General features: G+C 38.4%; 1 pseudogene; it reads right to left on the bottom strand.

The window, feature by feature from the left end:
• LOC143891760 (adenylosuccinate synthetase 2, chloroplastic-like) overlaps positions 1-18,214 on the bottom strand; it is a 54,336-nt pseudogene that overhangs the window by 1,116 nt on the left and 35,006 nt on the right.

Genomic DNA, 18,214 nt, shown 5'->3' with positions numbered 1-18,214 from the left:
CAACCAACCTGCTTTCATTCTGTGGCTAATGAATCCTTCAGAAAATTTGCATGAATGTGCAACGAAGACTAAGATAATGAAAATCGACATAGAATAAACTGGGGATCAACTATAAAATCGCCTTTATGGGCACAATAGCATTTGGTTGAGCCACCATAGCTCTATCTGAAAGGTACTCTATGTCACAAACTTGAGTCAGAGATTCAATCACTGCTTAAGACTAAGATATTGAAAATCAACATAGAATAAACCGGGGATCAACTATCAAGTTGCATTAATGGGTCCAATAGCATTTGGTTGAGCCCCCATAGCTCTATTTGGAAGGTGCTCTATGTCACAAACTTGACTCGGAGGTTCAATCACAGCTCACCTATAGGGGGGGAAAAAGGCACCCTGAACCATATTCATTCAAGAGAATTGTTGTCTCTCATCCCTAGTTTTCCTCTCTTTTGCTCCCTCCACTGCATGCTTCATATGCCAGATGTGTTTTTTAATTTTAAATAGCTTGATATGTAATATAAATCTAGCACCATCCCTCCACAATCCCAGGTTCACATACTGTTCAGGTCATCTAAACGTCATTTGGAGAGAAAAATTCAAAGAAAACACAGGATTGTCATATTGGAAATGTTGAATACAGAAAGAGCTCTAATAGGTTGGTTATTTGAAAACTTCAAAGAATCTAAAATGATAAGTCGCACTAAATAGAATTTTATAGGAACCCACAAGTTTAACAAGCAGCAAACCCCAAATATACAATATATATACTTGCCTGTAATTGCTCCAGAACACGAAGATCTGCAGGAAATGATTCAATTGGTTCACTATTAATTTGTTTGTAGGAAACTCCCAACCTAATTTCTGGAAGATCTGAGAGAACATCAAGTTTTGTGAGGTTGAGAGATGAAAAACCATTGATCTGGGAACAATATTTTAGTGTGACAATATCAAGCCAGCCACAACGTCGAGGACAGCCCGTATTTGTGCCAAACTCCATCCCAGTTATCCTAAGGAGGTCACCACCTTTACCTAAGATCTCCGTAGGGAAGGGACCAGAACCGACTCTTGTAGTATATGCTTTTACCTGCACATAATGTTTTCATTAACCTAAAAGCCCCAGTAAGATGATATAAAGTATTTAAATGTCGGTTTCGGCCACCAACGAAACCGAAATATTTCGGTTTTTGTTTTGGTGGAAATTTCAGCGGTTCCGGTGGAAATCTTTAATATTTCAGTGGAAATTTTGTAAATGAGGGTGAAAAACAAAAAGAAAAACAAGATTTCAGAATGTCTGTATTTTTCTGATTCATTGTACTTTCAGTTTCGGTCCAAACTGAAACTGAAATTTAGGATTTCGACCGAAATTTAAAACAATGGATGCTATGGTTTTTTATTTATTATTATTTATTATTATTTTGTTGTGAAAGAGGTGCTCTCCATCTATGAAGGAAAGGTAACGAGTTACACTTACAACGCCAATAAGATCACCGAGACATCTTGGAGCAATGCCAAGTCCAGTACAAATTCCACCAGCAGAAGGACTAGAAGAAGTCACAAATGGGTAAGTCCCAAAGTCAATTTCCAACATTGTTGCCTGACCGCCTTCAACCAATATCTTCTTTTTCTGTTAGATGGATTCATTCAGAATATGTACTGTATCAACAATGAAGGGTTCCAATCGCTTAGCAAACCTCTTGTAACACTCGATTTCATCCTTAAGCATGTTAGGGCTATAATTAAATCCCTTAAATTGTGATGCCGCATCTGACAACAGAGTATCAAGCATCTAAGGAAAAGTATCCATGTGCCCTAGGTCACAAATTCTTATGCCATTTGGAATCACCTTGCTTGAATAACATGGTCCAATCCCTCTCTTGGTTGTCCCGATAAAGGAATTTGCAAGCTTGGCCTCTCTAAGGCCATCTACAACTTGATGGAAATCAAATAACAGATGTGCACGATCAGATACTAATATTCTTCCCTTACAAGAGACCCCACTAGACTCAAGGTCATCAATTTCTTTAAATAAGCTTGGGAGATGGACCACAACCCCTTTCCCAATTACACACAGAGTCTCCTTGTTAAGGATTCCTGAGGGAACAAGATTAAGAGTAAACTTTTTTCCTTTAGAGTTATTGTGGACCCCGATCCTGAGAGGACTGAGTGCGGCGAGGGACGCGAGGTCCCCCCTGCAATCCTCAAAGATCTCCACATGTGAAGGAGAGCTCTACCAAGGAACTCTCGAAACTGTTGCCACCCTGTAGACACCCCATTTTGACCGGACCCAAGTTCGTGTTGCTGGTGCGAAACCTCGCCAAATCAACCCATTAGGACCCCAAATTCAACCCTAGGCTAGGTTAAGGTCCCCCTTAGATCCCTGTAAAATTTTGTTGGAATCCGAGCTTGTTTGATCAGCGAACGGACCGAGTCAGTGTCGTAGTATAAATGCAGAAGGGGGGCAAATTATCCGCACAGGGGGGTGTCCTTTTGTAAAATAGCCGAGGTTTTGCCTTTTGTCTAATAAGACAAAGCGGGAAGAGTGCAACTAATAATTCGCGCGCCTTATCCAAAAGTGGAGTGCCGATATCAACGATTTTTTTTTTTTTATATATATACAAAAAAACCGAAAATTCGGGCATCACTGTTCATTCTTCGTAAATTTTTTTTGAGAAACAGAGAGCGAGAGCTGAGTTTTTTTTTCTTTTCATTTTTCATTTTCTCGAGGTATTCTTCTCCGATCCAGCTCCGGCAGACCTCCGGCTAAACCCAGATTTCTTTCTTCTTCTTCTCCTTCTTCTTCCAATTTCCTTCACCCTCACCATTATCTCTCCCGTTTTCAAATCTGTCTGTGAAAAAAAAAAAAAAAAGATCTCAGATCTGAGATCTCAGATCTGAAAAGAGGGAAGAATTTTTCCATTCTAGTCTTAGCAAAGAGAAAGAGAGAGAGAAAGATTCATCCTCGTGGAGAAAATTCCGAGAGAGAAAGAAGAGAAAAGAGAAAAATCCTTTTCCCATCTCCGATCATCTTCTTCGTCGGATTATGCCGGATTCCGGTCAAGATCCGGTCAGTATTCATCTTTGAGCTACTGTGTCTTCTTACTACCATTAGATCTTTATAGTTTTAGTTTTCTTTCATCCCTAAACTATATTTTTCCCCAAATCCTCCATCTTCTCCGGTCGTTATCTCATCTCCGGCATCAACTCCGACCAATCACCATTATCTTGCTGTATTCTGTCTTCTCTATATAGAAACCCTAATTTTAGGCTTAATAAAATCTCAGATCTGTTTTCTTTTAATCCTAGCCCAGATTTGCTTTAGATCAAACTCTAGAACTATTCGATCCTATTCTTTAAATCTGATGGATTTCGGTTGCAAGATCTGTGTTCTCTTTGTAATTTTTACTCATCCATAGCTGGAATTCATGAGAGCTGAAGAAAGGAGTGAGGATCGGAGAACAGCAAAGAAGAAAACAAGGTAAGGAGGAGCAGAAATCTCAAGAGAGTGGTTTTGCAAGTAAAACAAGGTAATTAACTCTCTGATTTTTTCGTTGAGGCTATGATTATTCTTTTTATTCTGATATCTCTTTTAAATTTAAGACATGAAAATGAATTAATCTCGAACCAAGTAGCTTTTGGGATTGTGTTACAGAGTTTGTGATGAGATAGAGTTTCTTTTGGGTATTGCTTAATCCAGGTTTTAGTAAATATATATATATATATATATATATATATATATATATATATATATATATATATATTCTGTTTCTTTCTATATTTAATTCAGAGGCTGAAAGGTACTAAGAATTCTTTGAAATAGTATGATCATCAAGTTTAAGATTTCATAGGTGAATGTGTGAAATGATCATGTACTTACCAATTCATATACATTTGAATTCCCATGAATGCTTGCATTATGGTTTATCTTGTGTTTTCTCATAACTTATTTTTAGAAGCCATGTCAATGCAGTTATGTTTAGAGGATGCCCTGGACTCTCAGTTGACCTCCTCTATTGATTTTCAGGTTGCTAGGTTTATAAGCTTATACTGTTCTTTCAAGAATTATATCAGTACTTGTGATATTAACATTATTAAATCTCAAAACCCCCATTTAACCATTGGTGTTGTGATAATGATATGAATGATTGATAAAAGAGTAGCTAATTTACAGGTCCATATTATGGCTCAATTATCATAGGGTGTTTCTTTTGGTCATTTGAATAATAATGGTTCTAAATGTCATTTGGTGGCACAAGTTACATTGGGTTCCATGAAATAGTATGAATGAATTGATGGTTGAATTGTTTTGTTGGGCGATGAAGGTCTATTATGATTGGATTATCCAATAAGGTGATTACATTAGTTTAATCAAAAGGGCTGACACTATTGTGAGGTATGTGTCTATTGTGTTCTAATTGCTCAGCAATATAAAGCCACAGTTCAGTCTCATGTTTTGTACAATACAAAACCATGAATCAGCTCATGACTTGATACTTATTTTGGCATAAACCCATCCAGAAATCTGTCCCAGTTTTGTACAGAAATCTGTCCCAGTTTTGTATTGGAATCTGTCTCAGTTTTATACAGAAATCTGTCTTCTGTTTGATACAATTCTGCCCATAAATCTGCACAGATTTTTGCCCACAAATTTGCCCATGTTTAGCACAGTGCATGCACCATAAATCTGTTTATTTTTAACACAACGCACACATATAAATTTGTTCTCTGTTTTGCATAATTATATTCACCATTTAGCCCTATATTTCAGCACAGTTTTTATACGGATTTCACTCATTTCAACCTAGTTTTGCACAAAATCTGTCTTCTGTTTGATACAATTCTGCCTATAAATCTGCACAGATTTTTGCCCACAAATTTGCCCGTGTTTAGCACATTACATGCACATAAATTTTTTTTTTAGCATAGGTCCATGCGCACAAATCTGTCCATAATTTAGTCTCAAGTTTCAACACAATACAGTCACTGATTTGGCCACGGATTCCTGCCAATTTCAGCTATTTTATAACACTTCTGTTTGAAAGTTTGCAAAATAATATCAGCTAAAGTAGACTGCATGTCGTACTTAGTGAAGGATTCTATTGTTGGATATACATATTCTTAAGTCATAGCTAGTTGGAATGTGGGTAAGGTTATGATCTGCTTGGTTGGAAATATTGATAATTCTCTGTATAGAAGCTTTGAGTTAGGTTCTGAAGATGAATGGACTGTCCAGGTGAGACTATTTTGAAAGCTTATTTTACTTAGGCTACCCAGCGGCTGGTCTGGGCTAATTAATTTTATTTCAATAAATTGTTTAATTGAAGGAGGAAATCAGATGACTACTCTATTCGATATTATCGACATGAGTACTGTCTGATTTCAAGGCGGTTTGTAGGAATATTATCCTGTGTATTTGTGATATCAGATGATTACTTTAGCATCATCTGATTTCACCCCCATATCGGGGCAGTGGCACTTGTGGTTGGGCATAGAAGTGTTTAATGTTGTTTCTTGCTTTATTAGGCTATCCAGCGGCTGGTCTGGACTAATTAACGTTGTTTATCATTGTATGATTGTTATTATTACAGATTGTGCACTCTTTAGTTGTAGACCTTACTTTGCAGATATTTGATTTGTTTTTATAATAATTGAATGAAATTTGAGTTTACTTAGCAACCTTTTTCTTCTCTTTAGATAGACTAGCGTAGTCTTCTAGACTTCTTTAGATAATAGAGCCTGTGCTAGGAGACATCCTTTGTCTCGTTAGGCAGTCCTCCTTTGGAGGCAAGCCTCATTTGTAGAATCCTCTCTGAGGTTGTACTTCAGTTTGTTCCTTTGTTAATTAGAGACCAATTTGGTCAATTAGTTGTCTTAGCCTTTGCTTCTCCCTTTGCAAGGGCAATGATAAGGTTGCTTAGAGCCCATCTTTGTGTGTTTGGGAGACTCGTCCGGTCTCATTCTCTCGTTAATCCTCTTTGTGTGCCGTTTGGTTTTGGAAGAACACCCTACTCGGCTTGGCTTCATACCCCTACCCTTATGGGTATTGGGTTGCACATTTGTTGCACCCTGAGGGCTAGGTAGCTGTCCGGCCCGGTTGGGTGTTTTACCTTTGCCAAATGTGCACAAGGTCTCTTATTCCTTTTGCTTGTAAGCTTCTCCTTAGTCGATAGTCCATTCGCATAGGAGTCAGCCTTGATTAGAGAGTCTTTGACTCATTCATCTTTTAGATAGTGTTATTAGAGAGTCTTTGACTCATTCATCTTTTAGATAGTGTTATTAGAGAGTCTTTGACTCATTCGCCTTTTAGGTGGTGTTATAGGAGTGTTTTTTATTCATTTGCCTTTTCGGTGGTGTTAGTGGAGTCTTTGACTCATGTTCCTTTTCTTTTAGGGAGTCTCTGACTCATTTATCCTTTAGTTGGTGTCAGTGGAGTCTTTGACTCGTGTTTCCTTTTCTTTTAGAGAGTCTTTGACTCATCGATCCTTTAGTTGGTATTAGTGGAGTCTTTGACTCATGTTTCTTTTTCTTTTAGAGAGTCTTTGACTCATCTATCCTTTAGTTGGTATTAGTGGAGTCTTTGACTCGTGTTTCCATTTCTTTTAGAGAGTCTTTGACTCATTTATCCTTTAGTTGGAGTCTTTGACTCGTGTTTCCATTTCTTTTAGAGAGTCCTTGACTCATTTATCCTTTTAGTTGGTTGTTAAAGTCTTAGACTCATATTCCTTTTCTTTCAGAGAGTCTTTGACTCACTCGTCTTTTAGATAGCAGTATTAGAGAGTCTTTGACTCATTTCCCCTTTTTTTCTATAGTTGTTTTTAGGAGCTTCTCCTTAGTGTTGTCGTTACTCTTGTTTGTTGGAGACTTGCCTAGTCTCATTGGAGCTTTACTTTCTGGGTCTTAGATCCTTTTGTCATCTTTGATAGTTAGCTTGCCTAGTTAGGGGTTTCCCCTGTTTGCCCTAGGGTTTAGCCCTAGGGTTTTGCTTTGTGTGTTCCCTTAGGTCTTTGACCAAAAGGGTAAAATCAGAAATTAAAAATCTAAAAAACATCAGAAAATTCGAAATCCAAAAACATTTGAAAAGCTTTAAAACCCAAAAACATTAGAAATGTTAAACTCAAAAACATTTGAAAAACTTTAAAAACATCAAAAACATTAAAAAATATCAAAAATCTAAAGTGTTGAATGAGGTAGCAATTATGAGAGTTCATTCGAACTACGTTGGCTTGATCCTCTTCCGAGGTACGTAGCGCAGCTTGGGATCCACATCCCAAGTCCAGCCAAACTTTTGTAGATAGCATTTTAAATCTTTTCGAATAAGCAACCTTTAAAACCTTCATTTTCAAAAGATCTTCCTCTAGAGTTAGGAGTTTCTCCTAGATAGAGAGTTTTAGAGTTAGGTTGTGTCTTTTGATATGTTGTTTGTTTGTTTGTGCTTGTTTTAGAGTTAGGGGTCTGTCCTAGAGTTATAGGAGCGCCTCCGTCCGGTCAGTCGGCGATCCACATCGCCGAGTGATGACTAGAGTAGGATACGGTAGTTCACCTTTGGTTTTTCTTAGGAAATACAGCCTAGTTACACATAGGTTGTAGGAACCACCTGCATTAGCCTAGGGCTAATCTGCATTTAGTTAGGGCATATAGGGTGTCCTAAAATCCACAATTCACTGGAATTTAAATAATCGTACAATAAACTTTAATAATTGGTCCGGTCTTTTAGATCGAGTCTAGGATAGAGGTCTAGGTGCCTTAGGCATCCTAGCTTAGAATAGGTGCGAAGAACTACGTTGCCTTGATTCTCGTGGAGGCGGGGATACGTAGGCTTCTTTGGATGAATACCAGACCATCCGAGGACTCGGGCTAATAATTTAGAGTCTTAGGATTTATTATGTTGTTATTATATGTTTTGATGTGTTTTCTTACTTTCTCGTACTGATCCTATACCTTTTGCTGTGGCTTGCATGTGTTTGCACATCAGAATTTAGACACCCATTAGGCATGTCACTCATAACCTAGCTATGCTTAGGTGGCACATCTTTCATTTTATTTTATATGTGTTTATTATCTTTATCCTCAGGAAATGCATGCTTAGGTAGACGATTCTTGAGGATTGTTTCCATTTCAGATGATTTTTACCCAAACTTCTTTGGAGTTAATAATAAATGGCATAAGAGACCAAGTGCTTGCACTCGGACGAATCGGGGGTGCTCTCAGACCTTCCCCATTCGTAACCAGGCACGAACCCATATATATTTCTGGTTATCCATTGCACAGAGGATTTGATTTTAGGGTTCCATGGCATATCCATGGATGGCGACTCTGAGTTTATTTCAGGTATGTCTCGGTTTCGAACCTCGGTTCCGGATCAAGACATATCTCTTTCTTTTATATCGCCACTCGTGCTATGCTATGAGGGTGGCATCCGTTTTGAGAGTTCCTTGGTAGAGCTCTCCTTCACACGTGGATGATCCGGATGGTGTGGGGACCCGTTCCCTCGCCGCCTATCTCGGATCGGGGTCCACAGGCTGGCGACTCTGCTGGGGAGTTCTTGAAACATTGCCTAACTCTGTTAAAATGCCATTTTTACTAACTTTGGAGAAATTTGGGTTAAAATCATTTTAAGATGGGAACCTTTTCGCTTAGAATCCAGGGGCACCAGATAGGTGCGTAATTAAAACAAGGGATTCACACACTGCACATCATGCATTATCATATTTGTTATTTCTTTCATTATTTTTCCTTGTTTTTCCTTCTTGGCTCCACGGGATAGATTCAATACGTATCCGACTGGGATGTCTTCACCCTGATGATGCTGTTGAATCTATTTCCAAGCTATGCGCCAGTGCTGCAGCCGTAAACACTAGGTGTACTTGTGTTTACCGCAGCCGATGAGCAATGAAGCATACTATGTATAACACTAGGTGTACTTGTGTTATACATATTAGGTATGTTTCATACGCATAGTACCCGGTAGATTGAGTCCGGAGCCCTACTTTGTTTTTATATATTATGTATATACTTACTGACCTAGTGAAATCCAACTAGGAAGTACCCGTGTTTATATAAGTATATTGCATTCATATAAGATCGAACGTGTGTTGCTTACACATGTGGAGCCTAGAGTTAGGAGCTTTGCCCCATTGGTAGACTAGGGTAGCTCATTTTACATAGTTACAGCACGGTCCTAATACACTATCAGTCTGTCTTAAGTCGAGATTTTCTTGACTCAGCTAGATTAGAATTAGGGCTGGTGCCCCTGGTTAGGATTTGTGTGTATATATATATGCTTATATATACTGATTATATGTATATTAGGGTTCTCCTCTTAGTTAGAGTTCCTTATTCATTTCAATTGGTTATATCTCTTCGTTATTCAGATCTAGATCTAGCCAGTGACTTTTGATCGCCATTACCTTGGCCAGGTTTAGTCCCTGATCTGTTGATTATAGGGTTTTGACCCGTTGTAGTATATTTTCACCGTTGCTCAGTCCATCAGTTTGTAGACACCCCATTTTGACCGGACCCAAGTTCGCTATGCTTGGGAGAAACCCCATCCGATCATTTTCGCCATGTTTCGCATTTTTCCGTTTAGTGTTGAGAGGTTGAGAGAGATTATTCATAAGAATCCAAGCGAGGGAGAATTTGGACCCGTTTGGTGGGCCCGCATTGAACATTTGTTTAAAATTCGAATCAACCGAGGGCCCACATTGTGGGGCCCGCGTTGTGGGGCCCACATTGTGGGGCCTCAGTAGGGCCTCTTGTGAGGCCTCTTATGAAGAACAATAATGATGGATTCTCCACTAAAGAAACATGATGGGCCCTCCACTAAGAACAATAATGATGGATTCTCCACTAAGAAACATGATGGGCCCTCCACTAAGAAGAATGATGATGGATTCTCCACTAAGAAACATGATGGGCCCTCCACTAAGAAGAATGATGATTGATTCTCCACTAAGAAACATGATGGGCCCTCCACTAAGAAGAATGATGATGGATTCTCCACTAAGAAGAATGATGATGGATTCTCCACTAAGAGGGACAACATGATGAGCTCTCCACCAACACATCTCTCTCTCTCTCTTTCTCTCCCTATATATATCTTCCTTCCCATCCATAAAAGAGAGGAGAAAGAGGAGGAGATTTACCTTCCATTATCTCTTTCTCTTCCATTATCTCTTCCAATCACTCCCTCAAATCCCTTTCCCTATATTCTTCTTCCATTATCTCTCCCAATCACCTCCCAATCCTTCCCTCTAAGAGAAAGCGAAAGACGGCGGATCGGATCGGCGGCGGCAAGATCTTCACCACAGGTAGGTGCATTTTTCTCAAAATATTTCTGTATTTTTCCGAATTTTTCTGATTTTTTCCGCAAATTGTGTTTTAAAAATAGAAAACTCTTCAAAAAAACATCTTTTGACAAAGAAAAATTAAATTATATACCAAACAGATTCCAAATTTAATGCAATTTCGTGGGAAATTAATATGGTACTGATTCATTTTACCATGAATTTTTAAGGATTTTTGGAGTTTATTTGGTATATTATTTAATGCTTTCTTTGAAAATTATCAGATTTTGTGAGACTTGTTACTGACATCAAATCACCCTTAAAATTCTTAAAATTTTTACAGTAGTCTTATCTTCCATATTTCTTGTTACTGTAAACTTTTCGAGTGATTTGGATCTGTTTTCATATGGGATGTAGTGTTAATTCTTAATCTGGTCTGAAAATTGTAAAATCCGAAATCGGTAGTAAATAGTCTTTATAATTTATGAAATTCTCACCGCATGCTCATTTTATTGATATCTTATTTCTGTAGAAATTTCATAGAATTTATATGTCTATTTCTTGTAGTTTCTGTGTTAATTTGGCAATCTGGTCATTTAATTGTTAAATCAAGATTAAATATGAATTTAATGTAAAAATCTGCAAAACTCATCTATTAAGCTACATACATTCCCATCTTGCTGCTGTAGAAATTTCAACTCATTTCGAATTCGTTTGCAATAATTTCACTTGTAAAATCATTCATATGCTTAAAATTGATACAATCCATTGAAAATTTGAAATTAATTACTACCAAGTGATTTTCAACATTCGAAATTAAAATTGATAAAATTCATTGATAAAATCACATTTACTCAAACTTAATCTAACAAAACCTGAAGGTATCATAGATTGCGCGAACTTATTGCACACACTTACATCACTTGCATCTAAACCCCTGCATCTCACATGCACACACGTCCTATTTTAGGAACCCGGAGTGTTATCTAGCATGGTTGACTGGGATTTCATCACCTGGTGCCTCTGTGCTAGAGAAGCATTCCACCCTTAGCCTAGTACCTTTATGGTACGTAAACGGATCTCTTGTTCACGTACTGATACGCCGGACACTGGTACAGTATATTGAACATGGATTCGCGCTAAGGGAACTCTTGGCCTTACCCCTAGATTAACCCACACATGCATGTAGTATACGAACACATGTGCATCACGTGTGTGAGCCTAGTTTAAGATATCCTACCCATTTGTGTCTAGATTAGGCCGTAGTCCATCTTCCAATGGCTACGATCGGTCCTAGGTACACAAACAAAGTCATGAGTCGAGATCCTCTCTCCACTCCGCTAGATTATGGTTAGGGTTGATGCCTTCAGGTAACACTGATAAAATGTGCGAAGATTAAAAAAACTTTTCCTTTGGGGTTAGGATGTAAATCCCATTCATTTCCAAAGATCTCATAGGATTAGTCATTCATGATCCATCCGTTGAAAGCAATCTTATGCTATCTCATTTCATCTTGATCACAGATTTTCAATCTTATATTATCTGATTTGACTCGTGTTTTCATCTCTTTTAGAGAGTCTTTGACTCATTTATCCTTTAGTTGGTGTTAGTGGAGTCTTTGACTCGTGTTTCTTTTCCTTTAGAGAGTCTTTGACTCATATATCCTTTAGTTGGTGTTAGTAGAGTCTTTGACTCGTGTTTTCATCTCTTTTAGAGAGTCTTTGACTCATTTATCCTTTAGTTGGTGTTAGTAGAGTCTTTGACTCATGTTTCTTTTCCTTTAGAGAGTCTTTGACTCATTTAGCCTTTAGTTGGTGTTAGTAGAGTCTTTGACTCGTGTTTCTTTTCCTTTAGAGAGTCTTTGACTCATATATCCTTTAGTTGGTATTAGTGGAGTCTTTGACTCGTATTTCCATCTCTTTTAGAGAGTCTTTGACTCATTTATCCTTTAGTTGGTGTTAGTGGAATCTTTGACTCGTATTTCTTTTCCTTTAGAGAGTCTTTGACTCATTTATCCTTTAGTTGGTGTTAGTGGAGTCTTTGACTCGTGTTTTTCATCTCTTTTAGAGAGTCTTTACTCATTAATCCTTTAGTTAATGTTAGTGGAGTCTTTGACTCGTGTTTCTTTTCCTTTAGAGAGTCTTTGACTCATTTATCTTTTAGTTGGTGTCATTGGAGTCTTTGACTCGTGTTTCCGTTTTTAGAGAGTCTTTGACTCATCTGTTTTATTTGCAGTATTATTAGAGAGTCTTTGACTTCGTTATCTCATTTCAGTGTTATCAGTTGCTCTTATTAGAGAGTCTTTGACTCGTTTATCCTTTAGTCGCTTTTATTAGAGAGTCTTTGACTCATTTATTCTCCAGTTACTGTCATTAGAGAGTCTTTGACTCATTTGCTCTTATAATAGTATTATTATAGCATAGTTGATTTGCCGTAAGTGTTTGATAGGTAGAGAGTTCGTTTCGAACTACGTTGGCTTGATCCTCTTCCACGAGGTACGTAGTGCAGCTTGGGATCCACATCCCAAGTCCAGCCAAACCTTTAAAAATAAAAATTTTAAATCTTTCAAAGTTACAAAAATATTCAAACCATTTTCAAAAAGATCTTCCTCTAGAGTTAGGAGTATGTCCTAGCTGTTTAGGTTGTGTTCTAGAGTTAGGAGTTTGTCTTGATTTGTATTGATATGGTATGTCCTGTCGTGTGAGTGTCCCTAGAGTTAGGAGGCCTCGAGTCGATCGGTTAGACATTTAGTCGAACCGATGGCTAGACTAGGCATATAGTCAGCCCGTGGTTTTCATTAGGTTGCACAGCCTAGTTACACATAGGATTGTAGGAACCACCTGCATTAGCCTAAGGCTAATCAACTTGCATTAGTTAGGGCATATAGGGTGTCCTAAAATCCACAATTCACTGGAATTTTAATAATCATACAAGAAGCTTTAATAACTGGTTCGGTCTTTTAGATCGAGTCTAGGATAGAGGGCTAGATGTCTTAGGCATCATAATTTAGAATAGGGCATCGAACTACGTGGGCTCCGATTCTTCCCGAGGCCGGGATACGTAGCGCAGCTAGGATGGATGGCCATTCTGGTCCGAGTCCAGTCCTGCATTAGAGTTAGGACTTGTCTTGTCCCGTCATACATAGCATAGATTTGTGTCTCATGTTTTGATATGTTTTCTTACTTTCTTGTACTGATACTATACCTTTGGTTGTAGCTTGCATGTGCGTGTCCACCAGAAACTTAGACACCCATTAGGCATGTCACTCATAACCTAGCTTTGCTTAGGTGACATATTTTTCATTTCATTTTACGTGTTTATTTCTCCATTCTCAGGAAATGCATGCTTAGGTAGACGATTCCTGAGGATTGTTCCCATTTCACATGATTTTTACTCAAACTTCTTTGGAATTAATGAAAATGGCATAAGAGACCAAGTGCTTGCACTCGGGCGAATTGGGGGTGCTCTCAGACCTTCCCCATTCGTAACCAGGCACGAACCCATATATATTTCTGGTTATCCATTGCACAGAGGATTTGATTTTAGGGTTCCATGGCCTATCCATGGATGGCGACTCTGAGTTCTTTTTAGGTACATCTCGGTTTCGAGCCCTGGCTCCTGATCAGGATGTATCTCATTCGTTTTGTATCGCCACTCGTGCTATGCTGTGAGGGTGGCATCCGTTTCGAGAGTTCCTTGGCAGAGCTCTCCTTCACATTGTGGAGATCTTAGAGGATTGCTGTGGGGACCTCGCGTCCCTCGCCGCACTCGTTCTCTCAGGATCGGGGTCCACAGATTGGCGACTCTGCTGGGGAGTTCTTGAAACATTGCCTAACTCTATAAAAATGCCATTTTTGCTAACTTTGGAGAAATTTGAGCTAAAATCATTTTAAATGGGAACTCTATCGTTAGAATCCAGGGGCGCCAGGCAGGTGCGTAATTAAAACAAGGGATTCACACACTACACATCATGCATTATCATATTTGTTTTTCCTTGTTTTTCCTTCTTGGCTCCACGGGATAGATTCAATGCGTACCCGACTGGGATGTCTTCACCCTGATGGTACTGTTGAATATATTTCCAAGCTATGCGCCAATGCTGCAGCCGTAAACACTCGGTGCACTTGTGTTTACAACAGCCGATGAGCAATGAAGCATACTATGTATAACACTCGGTGCACTTGAGTTATACATGTTAAGTATGTTTCATACGCATGGTACCCATTAGATTGAGTCCGGAGCCCTACTTTGTTTTATATATTATATATATACTTACTGACCTAGTGAAGCCCAACTAGGAAGTACCCGTGTTTATATAAGGATATTGCATTCATATAGGGTCGAACATGTGTTGCTCACACATGTGGAGCCTAGAGTTAGGAGCTTTGCCCCATTTGTAGACTAGGGTAGCTCATTTTATATGGCTACAACATGGTCCTAGCACACTCATCAGTCTGTCTTGAGTCGAGATTTTCTCGACTCCGCTAGATTAGAATTAGGGCTGGTGCCCCTGGTTAGGATTTGTGTGTATGTGTATTTACTTATATATACTGATTATGTATATTATGGTTCTCCTCTTAGTTAGAGATTCCTTATTCCTTTCAGTCGGTTATATCCATTCTGAATTTAGATCTAGATCTAGTCAGTGGATTTTGACCGTCATTACCTTGGCCGGGTTTAGCCCTTGATCTGTTGATTATAGGGTTTGACCCATTGTTGTATATTCTCACCTTTGGTTAGTCCATCTGTTGATCGCCCTTCTCTAGTAACCGTTATTCATACCTTTCGATTGAGCTAGGGTGATCCCTTGTATAGTCGTTATGCTGCCGGATTTTATCCAGAACATTTTGAGCATGACGGCTACTCTTTAGAGTCAGTTTACTTAGTCTGGACCTTGACCTCCTCGTATAACCGTTATGCTGCTGGATTTTATCCAAAAGTATGTTAAGCATGATTGCTATCCTTTGGAGTCAGTCTGCCTTGTCTTGATTCTCATGTATACATCATTTAGTAGGATTAGATCCTTATTTGTCAACCTGTTTGTCTTGAGATCTGGCCGATAGCTCGTTTGCTGTCCTTATGACCATGGTCTATCATTTCATCTCATATTGATCGTACAGTTGTTGATATCCATCATTCAGATTTTAGATCTGGTCTTTGACCCTACTTTTGTCATTCTTATGGCCATGGTCTATTATCTGAGCCATTGATTTTTTGATCCATGTTTACCTATCATATATCTTTTACCCTTGGATCATATCGAAATCATTAATGGAAAAGTTTGATCTTACCTGTATTCTTTGAGTGCATGATCATTGCTGAGATCGAAATTTATTTTGATTATGGATGTTTATCGTTCCTGACTCTTTCATTCCCAAAAAGAAGAGCAGTTATACTCAAATGAGACTTCAAGGTGTGGATTGAGAATTCATTGAAACCCTGTTGATGTAGGTCATAATATCACTGTCTATTTCGCTTTGACCTTCATAGACAATATTTCTTTGATTTTCAGAATAAAATACCCTTTGGTGTATTTCAAGATTACTCTTTTCTCTATTTGTTCAGAATCTTTATCCCATGACTATTGATCTAGTGTGTGTGCTTCCAAGTCAAGAGTCTATGTTTAGCGAAAGACCATTTTTTCTAAAGACTGACTATTTCTAATCATACTTGATCCAGGCAGTCTATTGTTTTACCCACATTGTCAACATAAGCCTTTTGTTGCCCCATTTAACCTAGACCTTGTGGAGTTGCCTTTTCTGTGATTTCTACTCCGGGATTGAACTTTATAGTTATCATTATCATGAGGAAAGGTGTATCACCTATAAGCTTTCAGTGTCAGTTCACTACCTTTGAAGAAGTGTCCTGTATCTTTAGATTTGTCTTTCATTGAGTGTACATCAACTTTCTTCTCTCTAAGTTGAAAAAGTTCAGTTACGTAGATGTTAAAAAAAAAAAAAATGAAGTCATGTCTGTCAATCTTTCTTATACAGAGTCAGTATTCTGTTTTCTATCAGAACTGTTGAAGAGCCCATTGAGGTGTGTCAAAAATCATCAATGTACTTACAGTCCTCAATTCAATAAAATTGTTGATTTCGTATCTTTGATACTCTATGATTCACTCTTAGATCTAATGTTTAAACAACTAAAGACCCCCTTCTCGGATTAGAATGCAGACGAAATTCACCTCGAGATCTGAAAGATGGTCGAACGAGAGGAAGAGCGTCGAGCATAGCCACTTAAAGAAGAAATCAAATCCATTGATAGTGGTATCGAAATCCGAAACTCGGGATGGATGGATTGGAAAAACTTTATCTCCTAAGGAGCGCAAAGAATTGATAAACCTGTTTAGAGGGGTTTGAGGTAGTTTTGCTTGATCCTATAAGGATAAACCAGGGGAATGCCCTGTCGTTGATCAAAGCAAGACTTCATCTGCTTTAGACATCCAGTTGAGGAATAAAATTTTAAAGAGATAAGCGTCAGGCATCCTGTGGAGCTGATGAGATATTGAGAGAAGATTTTCAGACAGAGTTGTGGAATCTTGAGCATAAATTCAAGATCTTTGAGACGGGAGTGGAGCACAGTGGTTGAAGTTTTGCCAGAAAACCACCAGACTCCTCAAAAAAAAAAAAAATAAAATAAAATTTTCAAAGGCTTTGAACCTTAAACAAAAGGGCTTGTACATCAAATACATCAGGAGGCCATCCTTGATCGTTTGAGCTTTTATAGCCAAAATCCTAATGTTTTAAAATCCATTTGTAAACCCTTTGGGCCAAAAGCAAAATTAAAACAACTTCTTTTCAAACACATTATAAACCCGGGGCATTTATGCACCCGAACTACGTCGGACCTGATCCCCATATCTTCAGGGGTACGTAGGCAACTTGATTTATTCAGGTTCGGTCAAACCTTGGGATAAAATCCCTTTTCAAAATTTTGAAGCTAAATGCTAAACCATTCTTTGAAAAATCCCACAGTGAACTACGCAGACCTGATCCTCCATTTTTGGGGTACGTAGGTAGTCTGGCTAGACCAGATTCGGTCCAAATCCTTAGAACCCTAGGTATTTAACCCTTTTGAACCCAAGCCCACCTAGAAAGTCCTTCTGGTGAAATAAGCAAAGGTTCGAGGCAAATGAAAAGAAAAACAGAAAGAAAAGAATGAGAGTCTGAAGACCCGCTAGGTTGAAAACCCGAAAGGGCGGCCTAGAAAAGGGTGACAGTCATTTTTCTTGCTAAATCAACAAGCAAAGGGATTGACTTATCATAAAGTAAGGGTAGTGGTATGCTGGATTGAAAACTTGAAGAGACAATCTAGTCAGAGGTAAATACTTCCCATGAAAAGTTGAGTTGAATAGAAGCAGAAGGAGTTCCTCAGTTACGTAGAATTCCCAAGTTTGAGTACAAGCAAAAATTGAGATAAGTAGTCTTTTAGACTGAAAGCTTGAAAAGCAAAAGTTGAGATAAGTGGTCTTTTAGACTAAAAACTTGGAAGACATTAATTTTGACTTCTTTCGAAAAGACAAATCAAGGAGACTGAGAAGCAACCTCTATAGGGCAGGATCCTGGAATCCGAATAGTGTCAGCAAGGCTTACTTTGACACCTTTTTAAACTAGGGGCATTAAAACCGAGCAACCCAAAGGGGGTAATAACCATGACGGAAATCCCGATGGAGGAAATTAGAGCATCTTGACTTGGTTTTTGAGACTACTCTAAGAGTGGCTGACCTTACCATTTAAAAAATGATACATTTGATTTAAGAGTGAATCAAAATTTAGTCAAGTCCCTTGAATATTGTAAGTCTTCTTTGAAAGAGTCCTCAGGAGTCTGTTCCTTGTTTATCATTATTTTCTTTTAGAATCCAAAGTGTTTGGCACTGAAAAGAATGGGTGTACGCCTTCTGAAATGTAAAGAAAAATCTAGAGTAGATCCTG

The sequence above is a fragment of the Tasmannia lanceolata genome, unplaced genomic scaffold (genome assembly GCF_043159265.1).
Source record: "Tasmannia lanceolata isolate RefF3 unplaced genomic scaffold, GAP_Taslan_0.1 ptg000015l, whole genome shotgun sequence".
Taxonomy (NCBI): domain Eukaryota; kingdom Viridiplantae; phylum Streptophyta; class Magnoliopsida; order Canellales; family Winteraceae; genus Tasmannia; species Tasmannia lanceolata.
This window is presented reverse-complemented; position numbering and strand designations above follow the sequence as displayed.